The sequence below is a fragment of the Petaurus breviceps genome, unplaced genomic scaffold (assembly GCF_028583685.1).
Source record: "Petaurus breviceps papuanus isolate PSGF00001 unplaced genomic scaffold, PetGlider_PUasm1.0 297, whole genome shotgun sequence".
NCBI lineage: Eukaryota > Metazoa > Chordata > Mammalia > Diprotodontia > Petauridae > Petaurus > Petaurus breviceps.
Window position 1 is genome coordinate 47,701 of NW_027186048.1, and position 20,019 is coordinate 67,719.

At 43.2% G+C, this 20,019-nt stretch overlaps 2 long non-coding RNA genes and 1 pseudogene across 2 annotated transcripts; 1 reads left to right on the plus strand and 2 right to left on the minus strand.

Annotated features, from left to right (window-relative positions):
• Nucleotides 1–20,019, minus strand: part of LOC138167771 (zinc finger protein 850-like) — a 56,275-nt pseudogene that overhangs the window by 18,734 nt on the left and 17,522 nt on the right.
• Nucleotides 6,987–11,751, minus strand: LOC138167773 (uncharacterized). Its single transcript, XR_011169961.1, has 3 exons — nt 11,622–11,751; nt 7,484–7,628; nt 6,987–7,126 (listed from the first exon to the last, which is right to left on the minus strand). It is a non-coding gene; the product is annotated as an uncharacterized lncRNA (long non-coding RNA).
• Nucleotides 12,295–19,153, plus strand: LOC138167774 (uncharacterized). The gene is made up of 2 exons (XR_011169962.1): nt 12,295–14,026; nt 17,509–19,153. It is a non-coding gene; the product is annotated as an uncharacterized lncRNA (long non-coding RNA).

A 20,019-nucleotide genomic window follows, 5' to 3' on the forward strand; every position in this document is an offset into this window, starting at 1 on the left:
AGAGAGAGAGAGAGAGAGAGAGAGAGAGAGTAGTATAAACAGGAGGGAAATAGGATGGAGGGAAATACATAGTTATCATACCTGTAAATATGAATGGAATGATTTAATCCAGAAATCAAAGTAGATAGAAGAATGAATTAAAAACCAGAATCCTACAATATGCTGTTTACAAGAAACACATCTGAAGCACAGATACAGGCAGAGTAAAGGCTGGAGCAAAATCTATTATGCTTCAGTTGAAGCAAAAAAATGGTGGGATACCAATGGTGATCTCTGAGGAAGCAAAAACAAAAATAGATTGAATTAAAAGGGATAAGAAAAAAACTGTATCTTGCTAAAAGGTACGAAAGCAATGAAGTAATATCAATAATAAACATATATGCACCAAATTGTATAACATCTAAGTTTTGAAAGAACAACTTAAATGAGTTACCAGAAGAAATAGATAAAACTATACTAGTGGGAGACCTCAACATTCCTCTCTCAGAAACAGATAAGCTTAACTAAAAAGTAAACAAGAAAGAAGTTAAGGAAGTAAATAAATTTTAGAAAAGTTAGACTGATAGACTTTAGAGAAAAACTCAATGAGAACAGAAAGGAATATATGTTATTTTCAGCAGTACATGGCATTTAAAGAAAAACTGCCCATGGATTAGCAGAGGTTTCAAATTTATTTAACCTACCATCCCCTTTTGAAAAAAAAGATTACTTAGCACCCCCCTGAAAATCCACTTTCTTTAATGCTTTAGTGGGTTTTAAATAAAATTTGCATAATTTCAAAAACATAATGTTTTTTTAAATGACACCTCTTAAATTCAATAATTTATTGTAAATTTGTGGGATTTTTCCTGCATTGAAATTTTGATGATGAAATATTGTGCCATTTAACCAACAGTAATGTATTGTAAACAAATCATTACAGGTACATATTCTTGCTGATGCATGCTGGAGTTCCCGACAATGTGCAACACACTTACCTGTCAATACTTCCTTATTAAGATCTCTTTGTGGACTTGACCCACTGATCAGTTATAACTTGCATTTTGTGTACTTATTTTGAAAATAATGTAATCACTATGACTTTAACTCAGTTACACAACAGTTGAAACATGTACCAAAGGTTTTTCAAAATTTTCTTATAGGAGCAGCTAGGTGGTACAGTGAATAGAGCACTAGCCCTGGAGTCAGGAGGACCTGAGTTCAAATCCAGCCCCAGACACTTAACACTTACTACCTATGTGACCTTGGGCAATTCACTTAACCCTAATTGCCTTGCCTTGCCCCTTCCAAAAAGCAAAAAAAAAAAAAAATTCTTATTGTCTCTCCTTTTCTTATGCGTATTTTTATTCAATCCCCCCCTGGAAATGCACCTTAATGTTCCTCCAGATTGTTACACCACCCCCCAAGGGGCAGTATTACCCACTTTGGGAACTTATGGATTAGAACAAAAAAAGTCACAATCAAATGCAGAGAAACAGAAATATAAAATACAGCTTAGTCAGGTCTTTTGCAATAAAAATTATATTCAATAACAGTCAAAAGACTTATTACAAATTTGGAAACTTATCCATCAAATACTAAAGAATAAACCATCAAAGAACGAATCACAGAAATAATCAATAATTTCATTAAAGAGAATGACAGCAATGAAAGAACTTAACAACATTTATTGGATGCAGCCAAAGCAGTATTTGGGGAAAATTTTATATACCTAAACACTTCAAACAAACAAACAAACAGAGAAAGAGCAGATCAATGAATTGGGCCTGAAACTAAAAAAATTAGAAAAAGAACAAATTAAAATCCCCCAAATAATTACCAAATTGGAAACTCTGAAAATCAAGAGATTAATAAAATTGAAAGTAAGAAAACCACTGAACTGATAAATAAAACTAGCAGCTGGTTTTATGAAAAAAAAAGTCAATAAAATAAACCATTGGTTAATTAGATTTTGAAAAAAAGAAAACCAAATTCCCAGTATTGAAAGTGAAAGGAATAAGAGAAAGTTAAAACAATTATTAAGATCTATTTTGCCCAAATATATGCCAATAAATCTGACAACCTAAGTGAAGTGGATGAATATTTACAAAAATATAAATTGCCCAGAATTGCAGAGAATACTTGAAAACTCCAATCTTAGAAAAGGAAATTGAACAAGCCAGCAATGAACTCCCTAATGAAAAGTTTCAAGGACCAGGTGGATTCACAAGTGAAAAATTTTTTTTTTTGGTCTTTTTGGATGGGGGAAGGCAGGGCAATTGGAATTAACTTACTTGCCCAAGGTCACACAGCCAGTAAGTGTTAAATGTCTGAGGCTGGATTTGAACTCAGGTCTTCCTAACTTTGGGGCCGGTGTTCTATTCACTGCACCACCTAACTGCCCCCACAAGTGAATTTTATCAAACATTAAAAGAACAACAAATCTCAATACTATATAAACTATTTGGAAAAAGATATTGGTTTTATCACACAAATATGTTGCTAAGAGTAAAACCAGGATAAATGAAAACAGAGAAGGAAAATAAAGACCAATTTCCTTCATGAATATTGATAGAAAAATTTTAAGTAAAATGCTAGCAAGGAGATTACAGGAATAAATATCACAAGGATCATACACTAAAACCATCTGGGATATACACCAGGAATGGAGGGCTCCTTCAATATTAGGAAAATTTTCAGCATAATTGACCACAGCAATAACAAAACCAAAAATATACATATGATTATCTCAGATATAGAAAAAGCCTTTGACAAAGTACAAAACCCACTCCTCTTAAAAAACAGTGGAGAGCATAGGAAAAAGGGAGCTTTTTTTTTTGAGGAGGGAAGGCAAGGCAATTGGGGTTAAGTGACTTCCCCAAGGTCACACAGTTACTGTGTCAAGTATTTGAGGCTGGATTTGAACTCAGGTCCTCCTGACTCCAGGGTTGGTGCTTTATTCACTGCGCCACCTAGCTGCCCCCAAAAGGGAGCTTTTTATAAAGCAATAAGTAATTCCTATCTAAAACTGTCAACAAGGATTATCTGTAATAGAGACAAGCTAGAAGCCTTCTCAATAAGATCAGGGGTGCAGCAAGGTTGCCCAGTATCAGCCCAGTGTCACCACTATTATTCATTATTGTACTAGAAATGTTAGCTATAGCAATAAGAGAAGAAAAAGAAATGGAAGTAATTAGAATAAGAGGTGAGAAAACAAACCTCTCACTCTGTGCAGATGATATGATCCTATTCTTAGAGAATCAACTCACAAACCAGTTGAAATAATTGACAACTCTAGCAAAGATGCAAGATATAAAATAAATCCATATAAATCATCAACATTTCTATATATTACCAACAAAATCCAGCAGCAAAAGACAGAAAGACAAATTTCATTTAAAAGAACTGTGGGCAATATGAAAACCTGGGAGTCTCCCTTCCAAGACAAACCCAGGAACTATATGAATATAATTACAAAACATATTCACACAAATAAAGTCAGATCTAAACAAGTATAAAAATAAGAATTGCTCATGGGTAGGCTGAGCCAATGCAATAAAAATTACAATTCTGCTTAAATTAATCTACTTATTCAGTGCCACATCAATCCCCAAGTTTTGGGACGAAAAACCAAATATTTGACAAAAACTGCTAGGAAAACTGGAAAAAAGTATGGCAGAAACTAGGTACAGACCAACATCTCACACCATATACCAATAGAAAGTCAAAATGGGTACATGATTTAGACATAAGGAGTCATGCCATAAGCAAATTAGGGGAGCAGGGAAGAGTTTACCTGTCAGATCTATGAATAAGGGAAGAATTTGGGACCAAACAACAGAGAGAATGGATGTAAAATGAATAATTTTGATTATTTTATATTAAAAATTTTGATAGTATTAAATTAAAAATGTTTTTTGCAGAAACAAAATCAATGCAACCAAGATTAAAAGGAAAGCAGACAACTGGGGGGGGGGGAATTACAGCAAGTAGCTCTGATGAAGGTCTCATTTCTCAAATATATAGAGAAGTGAGTCAAATTCAAAAGATTAGAAGTCATGACTCAATTGATAGTCAAAGGATAGGAAGAGGCAGATTTCAGATGAAGAAATCAAAGCTATTTATAATAATATTAAAATGCTCTAAATAGTTATTGGCTAAAGAAATGCAAATTAAAGCATCTCTGAGGTACTACCTCACAACTATCAAATTGACTAATAAAAAAGGAAAATGAAAAATATTAGAGGGAAGTAGGAAAATTGGGACACTAATGCATTATTGTGGAATTGTAAACTGATCCAAACATTCTGGAGAGGAAATTGGGACTATACTCAAAGGGCTATAAAACTGTGCCTACCCTTTGAACCAGCAATAACACTACCACGTTCATATTCCAAAGAGACTGGAAAGGGAAGATGACCTATTAGGACAAGGGTATTCATAATAGCTCTTTTTGTGGTGGCAAAGAAAGATATCCATCAATTAGGGAATGGCTTCAAACCATGTGCTATATGATTATAATGGGACACTACTGTGCTATAAGAGAAGAAAAGCAGGGTGATTTCAGAAACACTTAGAAAGATTTAAAGGAACTGATGCAGAATGAAGTGTGTAGAACCAGGAGGACGCTGTACACGGTAACAGCAACACTGTATGATGGACCATCGTGTCTTTCCCTTTGAGCCTGATGCCTCCTTGACAAGAACTAAGCGTCTCCTTTTAGAACTCCTTTTTCCTCCCATTGGGAAAGAAAACTCCCAGGACTTTGAACAGCTCCCCAAACTCAGCCCTTTCCCTAGATCCTCTCTAACAAGGAAAGGCCCTTCACAAATGCTAATACACAAACAGCTAAAGAAGGAACTCTTTTCTTTGGCCTGGTCCAAAAAGCTCTGCTAAGGGCCTGGGAACCTGTGAGTGTGACCCAGACGCCAACTTCACCTGTTTTCTTGAGCTGCCATATTTTCCAGAAACACTGGATTAGTATATGCAGGAGGCTGGGACCTTGACCCCCACTTACCTCCCCCCAAAGTCCCACCTCAGAGTATTTTCTCCTTTCAACCTTCACTGCCTTCTCACAAGACAGGACCAGCCAGTGTGGACCAGACACATAAACTGGGAACTCAGACCTTGGAGGACCAGCAGAGCATCCTGCCTTCTAGGTCTGGCAGGGAGAGCTTGGCCAAAAAAGCAAAGGGAAGAGAGAGCAGTTCTAGGGATGTGGGGGAGGGTGCTAGGCATGGATACAGGGAGCAAAGAAAAAACTCCGACAGGTCAGGGAAGAATGAGTGAAGTGGTTGTCCTTGTGACTCAGGGATCATGAGGGAAACCTTTAAAAAGCACACAGTAGGGCAGCACTTGGGGCTAGGGAGGGGAGGGCTCATTAGTGTTTATGGCACCAAAGTGCACTGAATCAATTCCAAGTATTGCAGGAGAGAGCAGGGCAGTGTTGTTATTACTGTTTTCAACTTGCTGCCTATATTTGTAAAGAAACAGTCCACAGATAGGGGATTGCAGGCCTCACAGACAATTTTATTTCTATGGAAATGGCCTTTTTGGGTGATGTTGGTCAAGTCTAAGGACAGTGCACTCACCTGGGCTGGGGGTCTGCAGCTCCCAGGGGCCATTCCCTCTGGCTCCAGGATTCCTCCTTGGGTCAGCCCTTGGTCCTTTGCAGACTAAGCCAGGGATGCTGAAGGATGCCGGGGGCCGGAGAGGGGTGCAGAGAGCCTTCCTTTCTTTCCCAGGGCAGGAGGCCGGTCTATGGAGGATTTAAAGAGGGTCAGGTCCTGCCCTCAGTGCTGAGACTCCAACCTACAGGGAGGTAGGACTTGGAAAAGAAGATGGTCCCACTCTCTCCTGCTCCTTCTTTGCAGTCCCCTTCCCCTCCCCCACTGTCCTTCAGGGAACCAAGAGGCAGAAGGGGCTTGGGATCCCAGAAGGGATGAGACCAGAGCCTGAATGGCTCCTGACTCAGAGCTCTCCCCCAGCTGGTCCTCTGCCCTCCCTGCCTCCCCTTTCCCCAACACACACACACACACACACACACACACACACACACACACAATCTAGACAACAGACTGAGTGTTGGATCCAAGAGGAGGGAAGGTTGTGGGTGGGGAGGGCTCTGGGATGGAGCCACCAGGGAATGATCAGGGGAAGCCTGAGGCTGGGAGACCAAATCCAGTCTGAGATTCAGCCCCCTGGCAGGGGCCTGAGGGCTCTGAAAGAAGAAGGGGCAGGGGAGCAGGAGGCCTGGGGAAGGGGAGCACAGGTGTGGGCTGGGAGGAAGACATTTTAACCCAGCTCATGGCAGGGAGCTCAGGGACACTGCAGGGACAGAAGGGATCCAGGGGGACACTGAGCCTGGGACAGCAGGAGGACTGTGTCCTGGGGTCTGACTAGGAGCTGGGGAGGACTCCTGGGGCCCTCTGGGGGAGCTTAGGCCTGGAATCCCTCAAGGGAGACCAGACACAGGCAGCCAGTGCTGGGATCTGACAGGGAAGCAGCTTAGCAGATGTGGGTCCAGGTGAGGGGGGCCAGGCAGGAGCTTTGGTTCCTATGTCCAAAGCGGACCCTCATGGCATGCAGAACTTTGGGTCCTTACAGGGGGCTTGGTCTGAAGGAAGAACTGAATCTCTAACCAAAAGCTGGGGGCAGAGAGACAGGATTTCTAGGTCCCTGTGTTTAAGTTCTAAATTTTGGGAAAGGGTGACCCAATCTTAAATCTTGGGAGGATGACTCAGAACATTTGAGAAGTGATTGGGAGTTTGGAGATGAGTTAGGAGAGGGAAGATTGTACAGTAGCCAGTCCTGGGAGGGAGGACTGCTTCAAGGGGACCTGAAGGGCGTTCACCACATAGTCAGAGAAGGATTTGACCCAAAGGTAGAAACAATCAGCAGAAGCCAGTAGGTCTGTGAGGGGCTGGCTCAGACCTATCTGGGACCTGGAGGCACAGAGCTGAGGTCTGGAAAGCAGAGATCTCAGGTCCAAAAGAAGGCAGCGTGATCCCAACTCTGAGAGAGGAAGGCAGAGAGATCTCAGCTTTAAACCAGTGAGATCTCAATTCTGAGGAAGAATAGCAGCTCGTTCTGAACTCAAAGAGAAGACAAAGGGATTTCAGTTCCAAGGAAAGAAGAGATCTTTCAGCTGCAAGGGAAGAAGGCAGAGACGTCTCAGTAGAAATTCCACTTTCCAGCCAGCCCCCTCTGGGAGGGTCCTCCCACCCTCTGTGGCCCAGGATGGGCCCTTCCCTCTAGTCACACCCAGGCCCTGGAGCTCAGGACCCCACCTGCCTTTCATTCCCAATCCCTGCCCTCCAACACAAGGGATGCCTTGGCCACTGGGAAGAGCCCTCTCCTGCCCCTAGACCCTCCCAGGCCTCCAAACTCCACCCCTGAGCTCATATTCCACCTGGGCCTCCCCCCACCAGTCTGGCTGGCTCTGAGAGCTCTTCCTCCTTCCTCCCTCCATCACCTCCCTCCCTCAGGTAGGTCTGGGACTTGCCCTCTCGTCCTGAGCAGAAAGACTGCCTGGATAAAACTGGGGTAGCAGTCTAATTGAAAGTGGCGGGTCCTATTCTGCGAGGCGCTGGCAGCAAATGGCCCAGTATGATAACTGAGATGTTGGATCCTCTACAGATACTTCAGGCCTCAAAGCAAAAGACACATAAAATTTGGCATTAAGGGGAGATGTTTAGGAGCTGTAAGAACAAGAATTACGTGTGACTGGATCAGAATTACTCTGTTCTACTCTCTGAATGCAAACAGTCTTGAGTGGCAAATGGACAGAAGGATGAAGTTATTTTTCTGTTTCACAACTTCATTGATGTCACTTCACTGGCGATTTTCTTTCCTGTTTTAAATCTGTAACCTTGTTTATGTTATTATGCTTCTAATTTTTCTCTTCTTGGGATTTTTGGGAAACATAGTATAAAAAATGTTCATTTGACAAATGATTCCTAGAGGGTAATGGGATTGTATCCTTAACAAATGAATTCCTCAGATGATAAATGTTGGAGAAGATGTGAGAAAATTAGGACATGGACACATTGTTGGTGGAGTTGTAAACTGATCCAACCATTGCAGAGAGCAATTTGGAATTATGTCCAAAGGGCTGTAAAAGGTGTGCACCCTTTGGTCTAACGACACCACTGATAAGTCTACATCCCAAAGACACCACAAGAGAGAGAAGGACCGACATGTACCAACTCTTTGTGATGGCAAAGAACTGGAAACCGAGGAGACGCCCATCGACTGGGGAATATCTGACCAAGTGTGGCACATGAATGTAACGGAAGGGCATTGTGCTATAAGCAATGAGGAGCAGGTGGAGTTCAGAAAACACCTGCCAAGACTTCTATGAGCTGATGCTGAGTGAGGGGAGAGAACCAGATAACACTGCATCCAGTGACGGCCACACTGTGTGATGGTCGGCTTTACTGGACTTGGCTCTTCTCAGCACTGCAATGATCTAAGACAGTTCCAAAAGACTCATGACGGGACATGCTGTCCACATGCAGAGAAAGAACTCTGGAGTCTGAGTGCAGAGCGAAGCAGACTGTTTTCTCTCTTTTTGTTCTTACTTTCTTGTGTTTTTTCCCTTTTCTGCTGCTTCTTCTTTCACAACATGACTAATGTGGAGATATGTCTAATATAATTGTACATGTATGAACTGCATCAGATTCCTTGGAGCCTTGGGGTAGGAGGAGGGAGGAAAAAAAATTGGAACTCAAAGTCTTATAAAAGTGAATGTTGAAAAAACTATTTTTACACATGATTGGAAAAAAATAAAATACTATTAAGTATAAAACAAAAGGCAAGTGAATTCCAAGACTGACCTGGGAACCACAAAAAGCTGTGTGAGTTCGTGGTTGATTTGCATCACGTGTTGTAACAAATTTGCAAAGAATTTGCAGCCCAATTTTAAAGCTATGTACCATTAAAAAAAAAAAACCACCTAAAGTTGAAAAAAGAAAGAAAAAGCCCACCTCTTTTGATCTGGATGCTGTGAAATTATGAATTAAGCTGTGGGAGAGGGTGGTTACAATGTGTAAACACTGGCAAGTATTTAATTGGGTATATTTCACTTTAACATAAGAATAAATTATTCTTTGGGAAAACTACAAAAGACCCTGTAAATTCACAAGTCTGTTTACACGTTGTTTTCTATATAGAAGGGATTTCATCTGATGGACTGTCTGGCCACTGATGATGAAAACCACAAAATTGCACTTGAATACTATGTAATGAAATGACATCTTTGAGCCACCTTAGTCTAAAGAAACCCCAGCCTTGAATCCCAGCCGGCCTCCTTCCTTGACTAGAGCTGATACTGTTGGATCTTAGGGCACAGGAAAGTAGAGGATGCCTCGATGTGAATTCAACAATGCTTTACCAGTCAGTAAACATTTATTAAGCACCTACTAAGTGCAGGCCAGCAGGCCAAGTGCTGAGGACACAAAGATGAAACAGCACCTCACATTACCATGGTTTATGTGAAGAAATGTCTACTAAGCTCCTAGTGCAGCAGGAAACACATAGACTCTGGTGCTGCCAGGGACGGAAAATAAAACACAACAGGAGCCAACTAGAAAACGATTTAAATAAACACAGACACAGACACACTCACACATACACACACAGAGACATACACATCTACACACAAGGAAGCAGCAACAAGAATATCATGGCCATTCCCGGCAGAGAGTGGACAGATAATGGACAGAGCGTGGCCCTGCTATCAAGTCCGTGGTGGGAAAGGAGCCTGGAAGACTCAGGAGACAAGAAATAACCCCACCCCCAATGTTACCCGGGTGACAGAGCCACTCAAGACCCAAACCCAGGAGAAGAGAATGACTTCCGAACGTCACCGAGTTTACTTATATATGAAAAGGTTAGCAGAATTCTTAACAGTGTCATCATTCCTGAGGAAGTGGGAAAGAAAGGTTGGGCAGGGGCAGCTGGGTGGTGCAGTGAATAGAGCATCGGCCCTGGAGTCAGGAGGACCTGAGTTCAAATCTGGCCTCAGATAGTTAACATTTACTAGTTGTGTGACCTTGGGCAAGTCATTTAACCCCAATTGCCCTGCCTTCCCCCTAGAAAAAGACAAACAAACAAACACAGGATGGGGCTGAGTTGTGGATGATGGCTAGATTCTAAAAAACCAAACTGGGTAGGAAAAAGTCAAAAGGAAGAATTCTCTCCTAAAAAATGGAGCATGAAAGAAAATGCAGAGGAAGCAGGTGGGGGTGAAGGCTGGTAAGGTTGGGACCTTACTCAGGGGTTGAAGAAGAAACAAGCTGTACTTCTGCAAGAGTGTAGAAGGCTTCTGAACTTCCATAGAGATGGAAAACTGGGTGGCAGGAAGGGGGAGGGACTTTGCTAAGGGTGTGGAGATTAAGATGTGGGAGGGTGGGGGGAGAGGATAGGGAGGGCCTCTGAGGGGGCGGGCAAATAAGGAATAGGAGGGTAGGGGAAGAACATAAGGTAACAGGATTGGGGTAAAAAGGCCGGAAAGAACCATAGTGAGTGAAAATGAGGTGCCGGGAAATTCACAAAGAGAAATTCTAACAAAAATTAAAGAGAAATCCTTGAATAATCTGATTTTTAAAATAGAGAAAAAACCAAATCACTAATAGCAAAAATGAAAAGGGTAAATACACCACTAACGAAGGTGAAATGAAAGAAATTATGAAGTTATTTTGCTCAATTGTGTGCCGATAAATTTAACGGTCTAAGTAAAATGGATGAATATGTACAAAAATAGTAATATTACTGATTTATTGTTAAATTGTATTTATTAGTATATTTGATAAATTTGATTACATAAATAGTAAATTAATTATCTGGAATAATAGGCAGAGAAGGGATCCTACCAAACTCCTTTTATGAAACAAAAATGATCCTGATACTGATACCTAAACCAGGTAGAGAAAAACCGAGAAAGAAAATTACATATGAATTTCATTAATGACTATCCATGCAAAAACCCTAAATATAACATTAGTTAAAAGGTTACAAAATATTACAAAGATTATACATTATGACCAAGTGGGATTTAACCAGCGTGCAGGGAAAACTCTTATCATAATTGATTCTGTCAGCAAGAAAAGCATCTTAAAGGTCACACGCTGGCGTCAACACACTCAGAGAAAGCTTTGGATGAAGCGCTCCGCTCTTCCCTAATAAAAGCACTCGAAAGTGTTGGTGTAAATGGCTTATTCCTTCAGTTGGTAAAAAGCCAAGGACAACAAGGAACGTTAGAACCAAACTGAAAAACCCAGAAGACGCAAACTCTGCCCTAACAAAGCCTCAGTGGGACAGGGAAGAACCCTCGGCCGGCCTGAAGGCCGGGACCGCGCCGGGCTCCAGAACCGGGCCAGCACCAGCCACATCCCGGAGGCAGCCCGGCCCGGGCACGGCTGTGTGTGAGTCAGCGTGCCGGGGGTCCTGGGCCTCCTCCTGTCCTTGGGGGGGGGGGGGGGGGGGGGGGGCGGCAGACGCAGAAAAGGCGAGCTTCTGTTCTACGGGAAAAGCCAAATGCCCTTTCACCAAACGCCCCCAGACTCACGCCCGGCCTCCCTGCACCCCCCAACCTCCTGGCACACTCACCCTCGGCCCCTCCCGCACCCCGACACGCTCACCTCAGACAGCCAGGCAGCCCGATGGCCAAGGCTGACAGTAGCTAGACTGCGCCTGCGCCCCAGGCCCCAGCCCAAAAAGGGCGGAGACACCCTCGGAATGGCCAACAAAGTCGAGGGGCGGGTCCTCTCCTCAGAGGCTGGGGAAGGTGCTTCCGGTTACAACGAGCGGCCTTCTGGGAAATGTAGTTCGACAACCTTTACCTTTACAGACGCGGAGCTGGGAGGCGTTCCAGTCCTGGGGGGCGGGACCTTCTTGGCCACATGACCCGGAAGTGTGGGTGAGCAGCGCCCCCTCCCGCTCGCCTGGGTGACTGCGGAAGAGGGGGGCCTTCTGGGGCCCTCAGCCCGCCGCCATCCCGTTCCCGCCTGGGGTGAGGCCGGGTACCTGCTTCCGGCTTCTTGGCGGCTCGGGACGCCCTCCCTCACAGGGGCTCGTCCTCCCCAGCACCCCAGACCCCAAGGCTTCCGAAGCGGGGGTCGGGGGAGCCCCCGGTGGCCGCAGTGGGGCCGAGCTGAAAGAGGGGCTCCCTGGGGAAGGGGCTTGAGAAGGGGCCTCCCAAACCGGGAAATGCAAGGAGAAATGTTGATTCCGGCAGGGCCACTCATACCTGGGCATAAACTTGTAGGACTTGTTCTTCTTGCTAGAAGGAATGTCAGCACATTCCCTCCTCACCCTGACTTCCTGGTGACCTTTAAGAATCTCGACCATCCCCCCTGGCCCCTATAGAATCGGCGCCAAGCCGCTATCTCTAAGGCTCATACTTGTCTGTCACCCAATCCCTGACCTGTGTGTTTCCCGCTCTCCCCAAGAACTGTATAAAAGAAGGTCCTCCATCTTAAGTGTATGGTTGGACCCGGGCTCGAACCCGGGAATAAATGTTTGCCTTCTTTGTCAGTCTCGTAGTCTCTGTTTTTCCCCTGGTACCACGTTTCATTTGGAGGCCCCAGCGAGATGCTCTCGACATCTGGCTCTGCACGGCGCCGTAAGTCAGGCCTGACCTTCAAGTACCTTTTTATTTCTTGGTTTCTGGTTCTGGTTCTCATGAGATCTGGTTTGGTCCGGGAATAGGTGGGACGCTGCCGTTAATTCCTGGTACCCTGGCCAAGGGAGGGGAAGCCCCCCGAGGCTTCTGGTCCCACCTAATTACTGCTCTGGTTAGGTGATTAAATTGTGGGTTCGAGTCCCACTTAGTTGCTTGTTTAGAATGAGTGGTACATGTTTTGAGTGATTGGTACTGTGCACAGAACTGTAACGTGTCATATCTTGTGTTTCTGCTGTGTTCTGTCCCTTCTGTGTCCTTGTTTGTCCTATCCAGTCATCAGGTCCATTATGGGCCAAGGGTCATCCACAGCCGGCCCGTGTACTCCTTTGAAATGCCTTATGGACAACTTCACAGACTTCCAGAAACGGGCCTCTGGCTATGGGGAGTCTGTGACCAAATTTAATTTAGAAAAGTTCTGTGCCATTGGCTGCAACGGCAGGACATTCCTTTGAAATGCTGTATCTCTTTCCCTCCTTCTTTCCCCTGCTGCTGAGTGCAGGCTGGAAAGGGAGAGAAAGAGAGCAAAATATTGTCTTGTTTAGGTTATAGGATGGTAAATGCAAGTGAAAGAGTACAGGAGAAATGTTAGGTTGGAATTAGAAAGAAATAAAGTATGTATATGGTTTTAAAGGGGCTTTAATCAAAGTCCAACAGGAAGAGTAGACAGTAGTAAAAGCAAGAAAGTTTCAGCATGTAGCAAAGAAAGGAACATGGGTAGGAAGTTAAGATAGTATAAGTTAGTTGCTATTGAAAAGTGTGAACAGAAGTTTTAGGATCTTTAAAAGTTTGAAAATCTCCTCTTCATTCCACTCTGGCCAAGTGGAGTGAGGAGAGGGTGATGGGAGGGGGAGGGAATCTTTTCCCTCAGAACAAAGAGGCAGGTAGATTAACATTTAACTATTTCCTGCCTCACTTAAAAGAGAAAAGTTTTGTGTAACAGAGTGCAACTAAAAGGCAACTGAATGCATTCTGGTCATCTTTGAAAAGTGTCACTCCTAATTTGATGCTAAAGAAAAGTCAGAATTCATTTTACTATTTGGCATTTAGGCAAATTGGAATATTTTCCAAGATTTGATACATAAGGTGAGATTTTTGGGTTCTCTAGAACTGGGATAAGGGAGTAGGCGCCACTCCCTCTCCCCTTGCTAGGGAAGTCAAAGCTATCACTTTCAAAGAAGTTTCTAAGGAGTGGACACAAAATTTATTGGAGTAAAAGTTGGAACAGCTAAAAACATTGGGGGGAGGCATAGCAGCTATATTGAGGGCCCCTGGGGCATGCAGACGACCCTCTTTCCTTTCAAATCCCGGGGTCCACAACCAAGCTCTGCAACTGTGGGGAGAGGAGAAAAGCCTCTGCACTTGGTAAGCCTAATTTTCTATCAATAATTTTGGTATGTGATGAATCGGAAACGCAATTAATGTCATTATGTCATTGTTCTATTATGGTATCTCTAAATTGTAAAGTCCTCTTATACTGTAAAAATTGAGTGACAAAAAGCAGTTTTCAATCTGAGTTTTGTTGAAACTAAAAGATGGAGAAAAAGTTGTGTAAAACTAGCTATGTTACTTTATCAGTTCTGCTAACCCTATGTTATAATGTTATTTTCATGTGAATTGGATTTTTTATGTTATAATATCTGATGGTTTAAAGCTTTTATATTTGGGATACAAACAAGTAGTAACAATACTGCCAATATTTACTGTGATAGCTGATTGTCCATTTAACTTTTTGGCTATTCTGGAAATATACAGTGATTATAAGTTGACTGGTTGTATGGCATTAAAAAAAAAAGGGGATTTTAGTTTAGTATAACTTCATGTGGAGTGTTAAGGTCATCAGATTTGTAATTCATTTGTTTTTATTTCGAAGTTCAAATTTGAGATGATATCATTACTGGTAAACATCTGTACTATCTATGCTGTATGAGAAGCAGTTTCTCTTAAAGTTTTGGAGTATTGTAATTTGGGAAAATCTTAAGCTTCCAAGTCTATCTTTGTTTAAAAGGAAGTTTCAGTTAAGATTGTTTGAAATTGTAAGACTGTTAACTAAGTTATTGGGCTACTGTTTTAATGCTAAAACCTAAAACTGTGACAACTTTATACTGACTAGTTCTGCTCATTCAGAACAGTCCCTCTACTACTGTATAATGTTGTAAAATTACCTGGGAAAGCGAACTTGTATGAAGCTCCTAAACTATAAGCTTGACTTACTGAGAAGCAGCAAAGTCTATGTACAAAAGAGTAAAAAGGATCTCTAACAATTGGCCTTACCAGGACAATCTCAGAAAATTGTGAAGGGAAAGATGTTAAAGGGAATCCCTTATGTATATGAGTCCTGGCAAATCTTTGTGGTATATTGCAACTTAATGAGAATAAATTGATGTTAAGATAAGAAGGTTTGGGGACAAATGGGGATTTCCAAGCCCCTCCTGTCTCTAAATAGTGGTATGGATACCTTTGTATCAGATGGTTTAAGTATGTTGAGAAGGGTGTGAGGAAGTTTTAAGGAAGACAGAAAGATTTGTAACTAGATTTTATAATTAATAGCTCAATCATATTTGAGAAGAAAAGGAAATAAGAACACAAATGGCAATATTGAATCATTATCCCATGGACTGAGATTGGGATTATAAAGTTACTGTAGAAAAGTTATATCTGTGCATATGTCATAGGGATCCCAGTGTATTTCAAAGTATAATTGGGTATTAATGCCATGGACTGAATTAGTTGTTGGGATTAAATCAGAGACACTTTAGTTGAGAGAACGGAAATTTTAGTGTGAGATCAGATTAAGCATAGTTACAGAAAGATGAGGAATCTTGGGCAGTAGATGCAAATCTATTAGGGCAATGATTTATAAACCTGATGGGAGATTTGACTTTACGAACAAGAATAAATATAGAAATGAACGCAGGCTATTTGAGGCTCACTTTAGAGATGTTCCTTAACCAATTTGAGATTATAATCATACCTTAAACGGATTGTTGGGGCTTGTTATTTAAGATTTGATGGGACTGTTAACTGACTATTCCTCTGAGTCTAACTCCAGGAATGGACATTAAGAAAGGCTATCTAAGCCATCTGAGCTACTGATCCATGATGCCAGACCCTATGAGGTACAGATATGGAAGGCCTGTGAAGTGTGGGTATGGAAGGTCGGGAGAACGACTGTTCCGCATGAGCTGAGGTAGGATTCTCCTGACTCGACCCTCCCAGTGACACCTGGCAGACTCTGAGCTGGGCTCAATGCAGATTGCAGCTTAGTACACATTTTGCCCAGAACTGACATTCTGAAGTTGGGGGAAATGGTTTCCTCATTACAGCTTTGTCCCTATTCTTGGTGGCAAGTTTCAATAATCAAAAGTTTTGAAGATGCAACAAATCTATTAAATACTTGATTCTGGAACATCTTAAGTTACTAAGCTATTAGGCTCAGGATTTGGCATAGGTATTCCTGTATAAGTCAGGGTCCTTTAGTTCTTTGTAATAATGTGAGGACAAGTAGGTCAAGGTTTTATGGGAATATTATTCTGTTATTTAGTTAGTATCACTTGTCTCAGCTTTCTCATGATTGGCTAATGTTAAAAGGAGAATAGTTTCTGGACTACTTAGTAAATATTTTAATTGTTGTAACTGTTAGTATAAGGTGAATCCTTTAGTGAAATCCCATCCTCCTGGTGAAGGGATTAATAATGGACTAATGCAGACATATAAGGAACTAGTTTTAATGTGTGATCATGACAATTGACCAGGACTCCAATTTTAATTTTGTATGAAGAATAAGGGTTCAGGATGGGTAATTTGAATTGGTTCTAAGGTTCCTTTTGTGGGGAAATAAAACTGCCAAATCCCCTGGAAACTCTCTGTTAATTAAGCAAGGTCATTGGGAAAGGAATAGTTTTAGTCATGTAGTTTTTAAATGAACCTAACTTGCTAAAAAGTTGCAAGCATTAAAAAGGATTTTTATCAATTGGCTTCTAAATTTCAGAAGGAAAGATTGGAATTCCTTGCAGTTGTGGAACCTGATAAATCTTTATTGCTTATAGCAGCTACAAGAGAATAGAAATATTATAACTGGCTCTAAGCTGTGATTGTTGAGGCTTGTTGTTTAAGGTAAAAGGCATTTGGGACCATAACTAAGTTTTATTTTGAGTTTGAATTTGGGTATAGTTATCTGCATTAAATCAGTATCTGAGAAAATGCCACAAGCTACTCAGAGCCTGTACTGTGGACAGGTGGAAGCCTGCATTTGGTAAAGGCTGGAGGGACAATCTTAGCCTCGGTCTGGGATGGGATCCCTCCTGGCTCAGTTTACCTATGGGGTTCCTTTGAAAAGGAATGTTCCCCACCTATTCCTGAGTCTAGCATTGAGGTGGAATGGATACTGCATGGTTGGATATCTGTAACTAATCTGAATTTAAACAGAATCAAGGATGTTCTATCCTGTCATATTTGGAATGTCACAGGTCCCTGTTTTTTTCCTTCTATAGCAGGTTTCTATGATCGGAGCAGGGAGTCAGTAAAGGATGTGAGCTCTTTCGTGTTAGCCTACTGGAAAATCTAATATTATTTTTATCTAGGATTAGAACATGTACAGAAAGTCATGCAAACTGCTTAAGATCATTCTAAAAGTTTTATGAGTCTTGAACTGTTTTAAAGAAGGGAAAATACTTTTAGAAGAAATTTTAAATCTCTAGTGGGATTTTGAAAGGCCTATTCTATGGGAAAATATGAAGGACAGTGAAATAGTCTGAGTAATGGGTTATACTAGCCCATACTCACCCCACTTCTGGTCAATTTTCTCTTCCTCCTTTTTGGCCCTTGTTTGTTTAATCTTTTGCTAGATTTGTGTCTTTTAGGCTCAGCACCCTTCACTGGCAGGTGACTCTTCTGCCGGGAACATTGTCGGCTGAGTATCAACCGTTGCCTGAAGTCGTTACCCATCACCCCTTGGACCTGGCATCGGCCAAATTCCGGACCTTGGCTATGGACCCCACCCCTTGAACGATGATACCCTGAGAGGCAGGGGAAGCTCTTCGCCCCTCCCCAGCGGGAAGTAGCTCGGGAGGCTGAGATCATCGTCCTGTGCCCCCAAATGATTTCGGGTGTCATCTGTTTAAGGGGGGAATGATGGGGTACTTGGGGTCTAGGTCAATTTGTGAAACCAACTTGTGAAACCAGTCTGTGAAATTGTAACTGCAATTTGTATTGTGAAGTTGTTATCTGTAAAATTCCTTTCCCAACCTCCTACTCTGCCCCTTCCCCCTATCCAGAATTCCACCTAGGCAACACCCTTCGACCCCTTTTGTTCTTACTTAATCTCTTGATTAAGTAATCAAGGCCAGGGCTGGCTCACACCCTCCTTTGTTCTTGCCTTTTGTCTCCTTAACGACCTGGCCCAAATCTTATCTAAACTGTCTATTCACATGCTCCCCTTGGTCAGCTCTGACCTTTGTCTATGCATTGAGGCCCCCTCTCCTTACTTTTATTCAGGTGAGGGTGGGCGAGAGCATGCAAATTTGCCTAGACAGAAAAGAGCCCCCATACTTGTACCTCTGCTTTTAGGACTTGGGATTGCCGGGTACACTGCAGTAGGGACCACGGCTTTGGTTAAAGGTAATGAGAATTTCTTATCTCAGCAGGCAAATTGATACCGATTTAAGCACCCTGGAGAGATCTGTGGCCCATCTGGAGGAGTCTCTCTCCTCCCTGGCTGAAGTGGTGCTTCAGAATCATAGAGGTCTCGATCTCCTCTTTATGAAGCAAGGAGGTTTCTGCCTAGCTTTGGGGGAAGCTTGTTGTTTTTATGCTAACCGCTCGGGCGTCATAAAGGATGGTCTGAGCCAGCTTCGAAAGCGCTTGGCAGATAGGGAAGAGGCACACCAGGCCCAGAACAATTGGTATCAATCCCTTTTTTTTCATGGTCCCCTTGGCTCACCACCTTGTTGACTGCCCTCGCTGGTCCCCTAGTGCTACTCCTTTTGGCTGTAACCTTTGGCCCTGTGCTTTTTAGATCTCTCCTGAACCTTATTAGGTCACGAACGGATGATCTCCGCCTTATGCTCTTAAGGCCCCACTATCATGAACTCCCCGAAGATGACCATGAGGTATGAAATCTAAGATTAGATTCCGTACAAAAAAGAAGTGGGGAATGAGAAGGGGCCACCCATACCAGGGAATAAACTTGTAAGACTTGTTTTTTGCAAGAAGGAATGTCAGCACATTCCTTGCCTCACCCTGACTTCCTGGTGACCTTTAAGATTCCAGTACTGAATCTCGACCATCTCCCCCTGGCCCCTATAGAATTGGCGCCAAGCCACTATCTCTAAGGCTCATACTTGTCTGTCACCCGATCCCTGACCTTTGTGTTTCCCGCTCTCCCCAAGAACTGTATAAAAGAACTCGGAGAAGACACTCGGGGTCCTCCATCTTAAGTGTATGGTTGCACCCGGGTTCGAACTCGTGAATAAATGTTTGTCTTCTTTGTCAGTCTTGTAGTCTCTGTTTTTTCCCCTGGTACCATGTTTCATACCACGTTTCAGGGCTCAGATGGAGCCGGGGCTCTGGGAACCCCCCCGCCCCATGACCTCCCATTAAATCTGGTCATTTGATGAAGCGTTTGCGTGGGCCTGAAGCCTTATGTTGTGGCTGGGCCCAGACCTCTGTTACCAAACTTCCCACCCTGGAACTGGCCTAGCCCCCATTGTCTGTGGGCTCTAGGTGGCTTCCCACCCTTAATCCCTCACTGACTCCTCCTGAAGACCCTCCCCCCCATGTCTCCGTGTCTGTGACAGCACCACGGAATGACCTTGAGCAGACTTACTCTGTGTTAATACAAGCGAACTTTTAATAAGCTTTACTTTTCTCTGGCTCAGAAGACTTGAGTCGAATTCATTGGGCAGGACCCGGCGTGTTGGCATTTTGGGGTCTCCAGAGCAGCCCTAACTCTCTTTATGGAGAACCTCTTCAATGGGCCTGGGGGCCGAGTCACCAAGGGCTCATAGTTGGTCCCTACTGCCCAGAGAAGGGATGGTATAGACGGAGCAGAGTGGGGGCACGAAAGGGGGCGCTGCCCGTAGCTTAGCCCCAGGCCGAGGTGGGGGAGCCCCGGGACCCACGTCGGAATGTCAGGGTGGGCGCCGTGGAACCTGCTCAGAAAAACTAGAGCCAGACTCCCCCTAGTCCAAGCACAGGCTTTACTGAGACTGCCGCCTCTCCTGGAGTCCGCTAAATTCCCAGAGGAACCAGTAGCTTCAGAGATAGCAAGACAGAGTTTTATAGGGCAAAGATGCAATTACGTCACAGAAATCTGCACAGAAGAGAGGAATATCATCAATATAAAGAGGCAGGAGGAG